Here is a 10693-nt window from a genome sequence, read left to right on the forward strand (position 1 = left end):
CTACACATTTGTAACAGATGTACAGCTTGGGTCCCCTAACAATTGGAACAGGGGCTGTCTCTCACTCAGTTGCCTACTACTAGGTCTCCTTCCCTGAACTGAACTACCTAGTTGGGCCTCAGTGGCAGAGGATATGCTTAGTCCAGCTTCAATGGGATGTTTCAGCGTGGGGTGGTACCCAGGAAGGACTTCCCTTTCTTAGAGGAGAAGGAGAGGGGGTAATGGAGGGAGGGATTTGTAAGGGTGGGACTGGGAGGAGAGGAGTGACTTGGGGGAGGAGTAGAGATCAGTATGTAAAGTGGATTTAAAAAACCAAGAAAGCAAAACAATGACATCCTCCAAAAATAATCTGGGTGTGGCAGCATGTGGTTGTAATCTCAGTTCTGGAGAGGTGAACATAGGTGGATCCCTAAAGCTCACTGGCAAGTTAGGCGAGTCTAAGCAATCTGCTCCAGGATTCTACACCTGAGGTTGACCTCTGGCCTTTACACATGTGCTCACATGCATGTATGTACACACACACACACACACATACACACACACACACACACACACGCACACACACACAAATCAGTCAGTGCTCAGTGTTCTTGGAATTAGATAGGAGGGCACATGGAGGAGGTGAATGTTAAGTTGGAGAAGGATAAGATGAACTCGGGCCAGCGACTGTTGCTCCCCTTCAGTAGGTTCCATACACTGTCCTTGACCCAGAATCAGCACTCGATGAATCTCAGCAGACGTTCTTGCCACTATAATAAAGAATGGACTCTTCCTCCAGGTGGAGACATACTATCGTTTTCTCCCTCAAGAGTTAATCTAGTTGGGCAGGTCAATGATGATCCTGGACCACCACTAGAACATCAGGGTCACCATCAGACAATGTACTTTTCCTTCCCAGACTTCCCTCCCCCTAGTGCAGCCCCTACCTGGGGGCCACAGGTTCATGTCTGTCATCTTTCTCAGTCCTAACTCAGACAGGCATACCTTTCTTCCTTTTGTCTTTTTTCAATCTTTTGCTTTCAGATACTAGTTAGAACCTAAGTATGCTTTAAAATTCCCTCTCTCTCTGTGCTTCCCTACTCTTTCTCTAAGAGCTCTCTCTCCAGCCATGTGGCTACCCATTGCTCTGGCTGACCTCTGTCCCATCTCGCTGCACAGCCTTTCCTTCCCCTCCTCTGGGCAGCTCTGAGTCTGCAGCTCACCTGCCCTGATGTTTTCCTTTAAGAGTTTATAAACCACCTTCAAACTTCTGTTTAAATCTATTCTTAAATTCTTTAGTTAATAAGACTGAGAACCTAAAGGGGGGGAGCCCTCAGTTTCCCAAGTAGCATAGGTGGCTCTGCCAGGACTCCCTCAGATCTTCAGGGACACTTACCCTCTATTTACTTATTTAATCAGTGGAGAAAATGAACTTTCTCCTACATCCCTAGATGACATCACTGCCAGCGCTCTTGAGGTTATGAAAGGAGGTATCTGACAGATGCAGGGAGACCTGTTGTGAGTGCCATACCAGACAGATCAAATGTATTTGGGGTAATGGGGCAACAGCCCCTGATATGTTTCATTCGTTGCATCTTAGTAGCATCTCCTAGGGGTTGGGGGGGGGGTTGCCTTAGCTCCAGAGGCAATATGGAATTCTTAGAGTCTCGAGGTTGCAGGAAGTGCCACACTTGACACAGTAATAGCTTTTATCTTGAAGTATTTCAAGAGTGTGGGGTAATCTCAAAGAAGACCTGCAAGATGTATCACGCAAAGATCTTCATAAAGCCCTAGTGGATCTTCAGGGCTTTCAATGGGATTTAAGTGGCTGAAGAATGAGGAATGGATGAGAGAGAGAAAGAACAAGATAGATAGATAGATAGATAGAGATAGAGAGAGAGAGAGAGCCTAACCAGGTTGTTTGCGACTCTATTCATATGATTATATGATTAACAGGAGCAAATTAGATGAGGAGAACTGAATTGTGTTTCCAGAATCCACCCTAAAAAGTCAGTGATGAGGTTTGAGCCTGTGATATCAGTGCTGGGGGTGGGGGTGGACAGAAAACTCTTTGTGACTTTTTGGCCGGTCAGCCTCTTGGAATCAGGAAACCCTAGGTAGATCCCAGGACAGACATGTTTTTATTGATAAAAAGTAGCTCTTGAGGAATGACATTGGAGTTTGACTTCTGGCCTCTGCATGCACACATATGTGCATGAACATACGCCTGCACACACATGAACATGGGCCTGTGCACACAGAATGTTCACAGGACTCTCATTCCCAGTGACTGAATTGGTTTGTGCAATGGGAATTTCAAAGCTCCCCAAAGCTACTGAGCTGAGGGAACCACCCAGACCCAATGCCTGGGCAAAAGGCATTGATGATGGAGTCTTGACGATTTCTAGGTCTACAGACATTCAGAGTGCTGGCACTTGTTGGCTTTGGGCCTTAGTTCTAGCCCATTTTTGAAGCTCTTGAATTCCATGTTGAAAATCCAGCCAATTGAGCATAAAACATAAATCAAAACCTGATCTTCCTTGTGCTCAAGTTTCATTATATTTTTTATCTCCTTAGCTCCAAAGAAATCGGTTCTACATCACTTTTAAAAATATACCGACTCAGTTAAATGTAATTTTCTCTAAAGCCAATTGCTTAATTAGACAATAATATCAGAGAAATTGACCATTATATCTGGTTACTGACTTTTCAGATGGCCTGTTACCATTTATATTCTTTGCAGTTGGTTTTTTTTAAGCATGAAAATAATTTATTGAGATTGTTCTTTGAAGCTATTTTAATAGCCTAATAGCTTTTTAATTTTCAAATCATTTATACTCATCAGTTGGGGCCAAGGAGGGACTCAGACAGACTCTTGCTGAGCAGCTATTATTTTGTCTTCAGTTATTAACTGGCTATGCTTGGAAGGAAGCACAGGCTTTCCCCACTATTGATGATGTCAGAGGGGGCTCAGCCTACACAAGGAACCTTGGGTTGGAAGCCATAACAAAAGTGGTGTTTACCAAAGGACTTATCTAGGTTGGGTAATTTATTATGACCAAGATTGTAATTTCTTGTTTTAAATGGAGAGTCATGTAGCCATACTGGCTGCACATTCACCACATAGCTGGGGGGTGGGGGGGCGTGGTGTTTATCTCACAGTCTTAGTTCTGGGAATATCAGAATTCACCATCACATTTATACTCAGGAAAGAGGGCGTGGAGCCGTGGAGAATCCTGGTCACTTGTAACCGTGTTTATAAGGGGTAGAACCCAACTGACCTACATTCCTAACATGCATTGGGAACTCCCATTGGCCTTTCTTCATAGACAAGATAGAATCAAAGTCTAGGTCAAGTGACTTACAGGAATCACAAGAGTTATTGATGGAACCAGGTTCTGAGCACAGTCAGCTACATCCACTTTTTCTCTTTTTCTGTCTCATGAAACTGAATCTCAATATATATCATGAATCAATACAGAACAATTTGCACCAGCAAGCAAGTCTCATGAGACTAGATTTTGGGAGAAAAAAGATAAAAAAAAAAAGCGTGGGCACACTGAATTGTGTTTTGTCATGGCGGAACATAGCGTGAACAAGCTGAGGGAAATGGTAATGTTTTCTGACATTAGGGAGGAAGCAGAGACTTTATGTTGAATTAGCAAGTAGAACATGTGTTGTAAAAGCTGGTGGTGGTGGGTGGGCAGCTGAACAGGATGTGCAGAACCCTCCCAGTTTGAACAAGCTCAATTGCACAAAATAAATGATTGTCAACATCTGGGATTGTTTCTGAGACCTCAGACTGACTTATTGTAAACATAGCATCAGGGCTAAGTCGGGTGGAGGACTGAAGCTCTAAAGACCCTGTCTTCCCATCAAGATATGTTATATTCCATTTAGAATTCCTGCAACATGCTGATAACTTATTATTTGCTGAATGGAGTTTGTGTGTTGATCAAGGAAGGGCCAAGTGTGGTTTTCTGGATTTCGGAAATCTCTCTTGTTTTAGCAACAAGCCTTAGGTATTTGTGTTTCTCCACATCTCCAGTGATTGGGTTATAAGTGAGTGCCACCACACCCAGGTCTCTATGTGGGTTCTGGGGAGCAAACTCAAGTCTTTCTGCCCCCTGAGCTACCTCCCAGGCCTTCCAGCATTTTTAGGAGAAAATTTATTTTTATTTTGAATTATGAGTATGTATGTATACTGAGTGTAAATATGCTCAGAGGATAAAAGAGGATGTTAGATCCGGGAGCTGGAGTTAGAGATGGTTGTGAGCTTCCTGGTGTGGGGGCTGGGAACTGAATCTAGCCCCCCATAAGAACAGTGCAGACACTTAACCCCTGAGTCATCTGTCCAGTCTTGAAGAGAGTTTCTTACAGGAGGCACTCTGGTAAGCTCTCTCATTGCTTTAGTCCACCCTGGTCTTCAGAGTTCCAGAGAAATGGCCTTTGAATGTTTTGGCTATGACGCATGGTTAGAAGAAGACCGTGGAATGACATGGGTCCCTATACTGAACCTGCCACCTGCTCTTAAGTCTCTGAGGCTCATCCGTGTTCTAGTCTAAGCAATGCTGAATCAGGCTTTCCTCATTCTATCTTACGCTATGACTTTCCACTCATTTCAAAATGTACTGAGATTCCCCCAACTGATGACAACCAAGTAAAATCAGACCTTGGACGCTTCAAGGCACTGATCCTACTTTTCCTTCTCTCTTCTCCTTCTCCGTCTTCCTCCTCCTCCCTATCTCTCCTTCCTTCTCCTCCTTTCTTTTTCTTATTCTCTTCCATCTCATTATCTCTTCCTATCTTTCTTTCACAAGGTCTTGATGGGCACTGGAGTTAAACTCACAATCTACTGCCTCAGCCTAATGTAATCTCAGTGCTGGGGTTACAGGTGTTGTTGTGTGACCCCATTCCTGGGCACACGTGAACAAATGTCTACTCACACCAGTTAAGGAACCAACAACAGATACAAATAAAAATCATGCCCAGCTCATGGTGAACTAACGAGTTAATTAGGGTTATTTACAGGAATATGGGTGAGGAGTTAGACCATCAAGTATATGACGCAAGGACAAGTGCATCGCCAAAAGCCCACTCCAGCATGGATGGCAGTTCATACAACCTAGAAACCTGGAGCACACTGCACCACTTCTAGGCAGCCGAACAGGTTCCAGGCAGCTCAGTTTGTCTCTGTCTTCCAGGCAGCTCTACAGGTCTCTGTTTCCTTATTTGGTTTTTACTGCTGATGTAAGCATGGAGAGGGAAAGGCCTTACTCATCTGGTCAGTTTCAGGAACTTCCTGCAAACATTGAATTGTTTACTTCCTGAGTTTTAATCCTCTCCTCAGAATGCCTCATTTCTTTAGACTATACTAGTTCTTAGTGTGTGTTGGAAGAAGTTAACTACACAATAAGTGTGTACTACTATGGCCAGCTGCTCAGTCTTTAAAGTTAACTACTAAGTACCATCCTTTTCTCCCTTCTTCCTCCCTTCCCCCTTCCATTTATTAACAATTTCTCCCATCCTACAAGGAAGCTTACTAAAACTCAGGAAGAAAACAAAAACAAAAACCAAAACCAAGTCAATATCAGGAAGTTCCTAAAACCTATTTTTTTCTTTTCTTTTCTTTTCTTTTCTTTTCTTTTCTTTTCTCTCTTTCTTCTTTCTTTCTTCTTTCTTTCTTTCTTTTTTCTTTCTTTCTTTCTTTCTTTCTTTCTTTCTTTCTTTCTTTCTTTCTTTCTTTCTTTCCTTTTTTTAACTAGGTAAAGAATTTTATTAACCTTTTCCAAACTTTATCCTCAGGCTTCTTCAGCCTAATTTGCTGCAAAGAATGAATTAGGCATAAGTGAAAACTGAAAAGAGCTGTAGTGTCCAGGGGGCTTGGGCTTAAAAATATTAGAGATCTACATTTTATTAGATCCATAATAAACAAAAACATTTTTTAAATGCAGCCATGATATAAAATAGCAGCTCCTGTAACTTCTGCAGGTGTCACCTTCTTCAGAAGTCGCTTCAATTCAGTTTTGCCTCATCAGAATTCTCCAGCAGATCTCGAACTTCATCCTCCTCTCCAGTAGCAAGTGGTGCTTTTCCATCTACAGATTGTTTGGGTAGGGCTTCAGCCAGTCTCCTTAAACCAGTCAGACTGTCTGCAGCAAGCTGGTTGAGGATGCTGGGAAGTGTTTCTGTTCACTGCTTTGTCTCAGCGTGGCCTGTAATGGTGAAGGTGTCTGCTGCCAGAGATGCCTGAACCTGAGGGTTGTTAAAATGGATCACTGTTCCTTGACTTGTAAACATGTTCACCTCTTCAATACCAGAGCTGTATTTTACCCCTACCTTCTTTAAGGAGAACTGCAGTATTTTATTATCTGCGGCTGTTCTGTGAACCACCTTCTTCTTTCTACGAGCAGTTCCTTTCCTACCAATGGGCACTTGGGCCTGCAGTTTGGTGAGGTTTTCCTGTTCATGATTGTTTCTTTCATCTTGTCGGAGTGGAAATGAGGCGACGTGCGGTGGGGAATAAGGTTCAATAAGGTTCATGCTCAGGGAATCTTGGGCACACCTGCTGAGACAAGGCACACACACACACACACATACACACACACACACACACACACAGGGGGACTCAAGATGGCGGCTAGAGCTATTTCAAGGTTACTTACACAGTAAGGACTTCTGACAGATACTCTAGTTTCAGACAAGCCTAATTGCCTAGAAGAGGTTCAGAATAGTTGAGCTGCCTGGAGAAGACACCTCTGCCCCAGTCCTGCTGGGTTGCCTGCAAGTGGCTCATTGTGTTCCAGTTTTCCATGCTTTATTAGGTGTCATTCATAGTGTGGACTTTTTGATGTGCCACTGTCCCTGAACCATCTTCACTCCTCTAAATCACCTCTCACCCCCCAACCCCTTACTCCTGTAGGTAACTCCAATAAGCACATTGCTTCATCAAGTTGGACTCTGATGGTTGGATTCTCACTTTGGTTTGTTTTCCATTCCTTATGCAGAGTGAGTAGAGATATGTTCACATCCACAGGGAATAGTGTCACATGACACCTTCTTCTTTTGTCAGAGACGGAACCCAATCACTCCACCCTTGAACTACACTCCCAGCCCAAGCATATACCACCTTTCACCCAGCCCTGTGCATGTGTTGCTTGTACAATTCACCCTTTCAGTTGTGTTAGAAATCCCTGGTGCTGAAGCACATGGTGGCATCAAGGAGAGTGTTTCCAAATGAGTGGATTGACGGGGCCTCTGAATGCCATTAGATGGGGTCATGCCTGTATCAAAACAAAGAATGGCAGGACGAGTGTCATCTGCAGACTCAAAGGCTCCCAGGGAAACCCTTTGTGACTGGGAACATACTCATTCCTTCCAGAGCAATTCATTTCAAAGTACTTGCTGGCTGGTTTTGTTCTGAATCATATTTCCATAAGCTTTCCCGTGAGCATGAGAAACACGGAATATATTCTTGTCCTCAAGCCGTTCAGGACTCCATGAAGAATGAGTTTGCAATACAGGAGAATGAGTTTGTAGGGCAGTCATTAATGTTGGGCTAGAGAATGAGTCTTGGAACCCAGAGAGAGAGTGAGGGAGCCAGCCTATAGGCATAGGGTCAAGTCCTATTTGGATTGGGTATTTTTTTTTTTTTAAATACAGGGTCTCAAACTTTCTATGTATCTGGGAATTATTTGAATTTCTGATCTTCCTGCATCTATTTCTACAGTCCTGAGACTCAATTCTTTATGTAGAGTTGGGGATCAAACATGCTTGATGCATGCTAAGTAAACAGTCTGTCTACTGAGGAACATCTCCAGCCCTGGATTGAGTCTTATGGGTTGAATCAGTGGTTGGGTTGAGGGAAAGAGTGGAAGGAAAAACCCAGGGCAAAGACCACGGGGCCCGTGAATGGTGTGCTAGTGGGGAGGAGGTTGGTTTTATAGAGTCGGGGAACTGTGTTGACTGAGGGGAAGGGAAGACAGAATAGTGCAGTGGCAAACACCACATGACCTGTGAATGTTATGTTAGGGGGAAGGAGGTTGGTTTTACATAGCTGGGGGGCATGGTGTGTTGCAGGAGGTAGGGGGGCTGGGATGAGAAACTGTGTTCAGATTGCAAAGAATTTTGGACCTTTGTAATGTAGGGAGTACAGAGGATGAAGCTGAAGGGTTTTGAGGAAGAGTAGCTTCACAGAAGATAAGACTCTCAACATCTGCCTTCCCCTTCTGCATCAGTTGGGCAGTCACATCAGTGGGCACACTGCCTTAGTTGTAGAACTGTCAGAGTGCTCCAGTGGCCACCAGGAATGTACTTTCTTTTAATTTTTTTTTTCGAGACAGGGTTCCTCTGTGTACCCCTGGCTGTCCTGGAACTCACTTGTAGACCAGGCTGGCCTCGAACTCAGAAATCCGCCTGCCTCTGCCTCCCAGAGTGCTGGAATTACAGGCGTGCGCCACCACCGCCCGGCTAGGAATGTACTTTCTAAACAGTGAATCTTCATGCTGATAGTTTCTTTGTAGAAAGAGTTCTTCAGCCAAGAGTACAGAAGTCCTTCATGACCCTCGTCAGTTCTTTGAGGAGCGAGGAGGGGCCATCTGCAGGTTGCCTTGGCTGAAAATGGGCCAACCCATCACACTCCTACAGCCTCATGCTGATTGGGTAGTTAATGAATAATTTTTCAGTTTTAACTCTGATTAGTTAGCTGTTGTGTGACTTCCTTGGGGGAGACGTGGACAAACATTTATTCTTTTCAGGCAGGTGAAAAGTGAACCAGTAGAGTTACACATGGAACATGTGTGAGATGTTGCTTACAGGAACATGGATGACTCAAAAGCAGGATCTTCACTGAAAAGACCATCTTTGCATGAGCTCTGACTCATGAAATTTTCATCCCAGGGAAGGGCTCTAAGAATAACATGCAAATAGTTGGGGTGGCCAGAGAGCCGCTCTTCCCAGAAACTGTTACTGCTTACAGAGCCTTGGGGAGGCTCCTTATGAGTCTGTAAGTTTCAGGAGCTTCCTGAGATTTAGGAGTTTTGTTTACTTTCTAAGCCCTGTATTTGTTGTTATTGTTTGTTCCTTACAATGTTTTAAGGAGTCTCCTTGCCTTCCTGAAGAGGGGTGCTGTATTCTGGATGCAATAACTCTACAACAGCAGCAATAATAAATAGCTATATTAAACTTAACTACATTTAACCTTGATCCTGCCAAGTAAAAGATTTGTAGGTTCAAAGATTTGACATTGGGAAAAAATAATTTGCTCTGCTGTTCTTAAATTTCCATTGCTAGAATATTTCTCTCTCTGTGTATACATATGCACATGATCATATTTGTGTACAAGTGGATGTATGCCCATATGTGTGTGTGTGTGTGTGTGTGCATATTTGTGCATGTGGAGATCAGAAGTCAATTTCAGGTCCCTTTCCCTTTTCAGTTATTCTTTAGCACATTATTTAAAACTCTCTTCTCTCTCTCTCTCTCTCTCTCTCTCTCTCTCTCTCTCTCTCTCTCTCTCTCTCTCTCTCTTTTTCATTGATTCAGCAAGGAAGAGACTCCAGAAATCTGCTTGTCTCTGCATCCTCAGGACTGGGATTACAAGATGCCTGACTTTTTCACAAGGCTTCTGGGGGTCTGAACTCAAGTCTTTATACTTATGTGATGTTCTAGCACTGTCTCTTATTCTAATAAAACACTCTGACAGAAACCAATGTGGGGAGGAAATAAGTTTGATTTGATTTACACTTGTGGGTCAGAATCCATCACTAGGAACATCAGGGCAGGAACTCAAGGCAGGAACTGTGGAAGAAATCTGTGTGAAGGCTTCCTCCGAGTCTCACTCACAGACTCGTGCTTTCGTATGCAGCCCTACACTTCTGCCTAGGGATGGTGCTGCCCACAGTGGGCTTTGCCGACTTATATTAAGTAATAACCAAGACAAACCTTCATAAACATGGCCACGGGCCAATCTGATCTCAGCAGTTCCTCACTTGAGGTTCTCCTTAGATGACTGTGGGCTTTGCTGGTTAACTAAAGTTAGCAAGGACATGTGGCAAAGTGCTTTTCCAGCTTCGCCATTCCTAGCTCTCATTTCCAGGAACTTACTTAAAAGAACATAATTCATGAGAAAATGAGATATAGTAATTGAATACGTGTTACATATAACATTCTATGCTGGCATATACTGTGTATATATTATTATTGATTAGAAAAGCTTCTCTTTTCCTCTCTCATTTTCCTCTTGGCTGTTAATAGTGTGTCTTAGGCCATCCCCAGAATAGGAAGCTCAGGTTCTAGTCTTCAGCTTCCACAGCAACTAGATTGAGAGCAGCCATGGATGGAGTACTCTGTAACTGAGCCCTTGTCCTAGCATCCCGCTGATTTTAAGAATGTCGTGCTAGCCTGGATTCCCTATTGTGACTTGTGCTATAGGTACCCTTGGGATGTCTGAGTATCATGGTTCTGCATCTTCTCAGTTGATCCACTGCCTTTCTTGACCCATGCCAAGTCAGGAAATGGCAAGACAAGCGCTATATGCCTTTCATAAGACACCTGCCCACCTTTACAGTCCAATGTCTACTTGGGGCTTACCCATGAGCCAATCAAATACCTCCTCCCAGCAAAGTGGAGATGCTGTTTCCCTACAATCGACCTTGTTGGTTCAGAAAGTTCAGTATCAGAGGATGGATAGTATAAGAAAAGATAAGGATGAAGT

General features: G+C 43.6%; 1 pseudogene; it reads right to left on the reverse strand.

The window, feature by feature from the left end:
• Positions 1-5994: 5994 nt before the first annotated feature.
• Positions 5995-6464, reverse strand: LOC127672499 (transcription factor BTF3-like; annotated as a pseudogene).
• Between the last annotated feature and the right edge of the window lie 4229 nt (positions 6465-10693).

This window comes from Apodemus sylvaticus, chromosome 22, assembly GCF_947179515.1.
Source record: "Apodemus sylvaticus chromosome 22, mApoSyl1.1, whole genome shotgun sequence".
In the NCBI taxonomy this organism is placed as follows: domain Eukaryota; kingdom Metazoa; phylum Chordata; class Mammalia; order Rodentia; family Muridae; genus Apodemus; species Apodemus sylvaticus.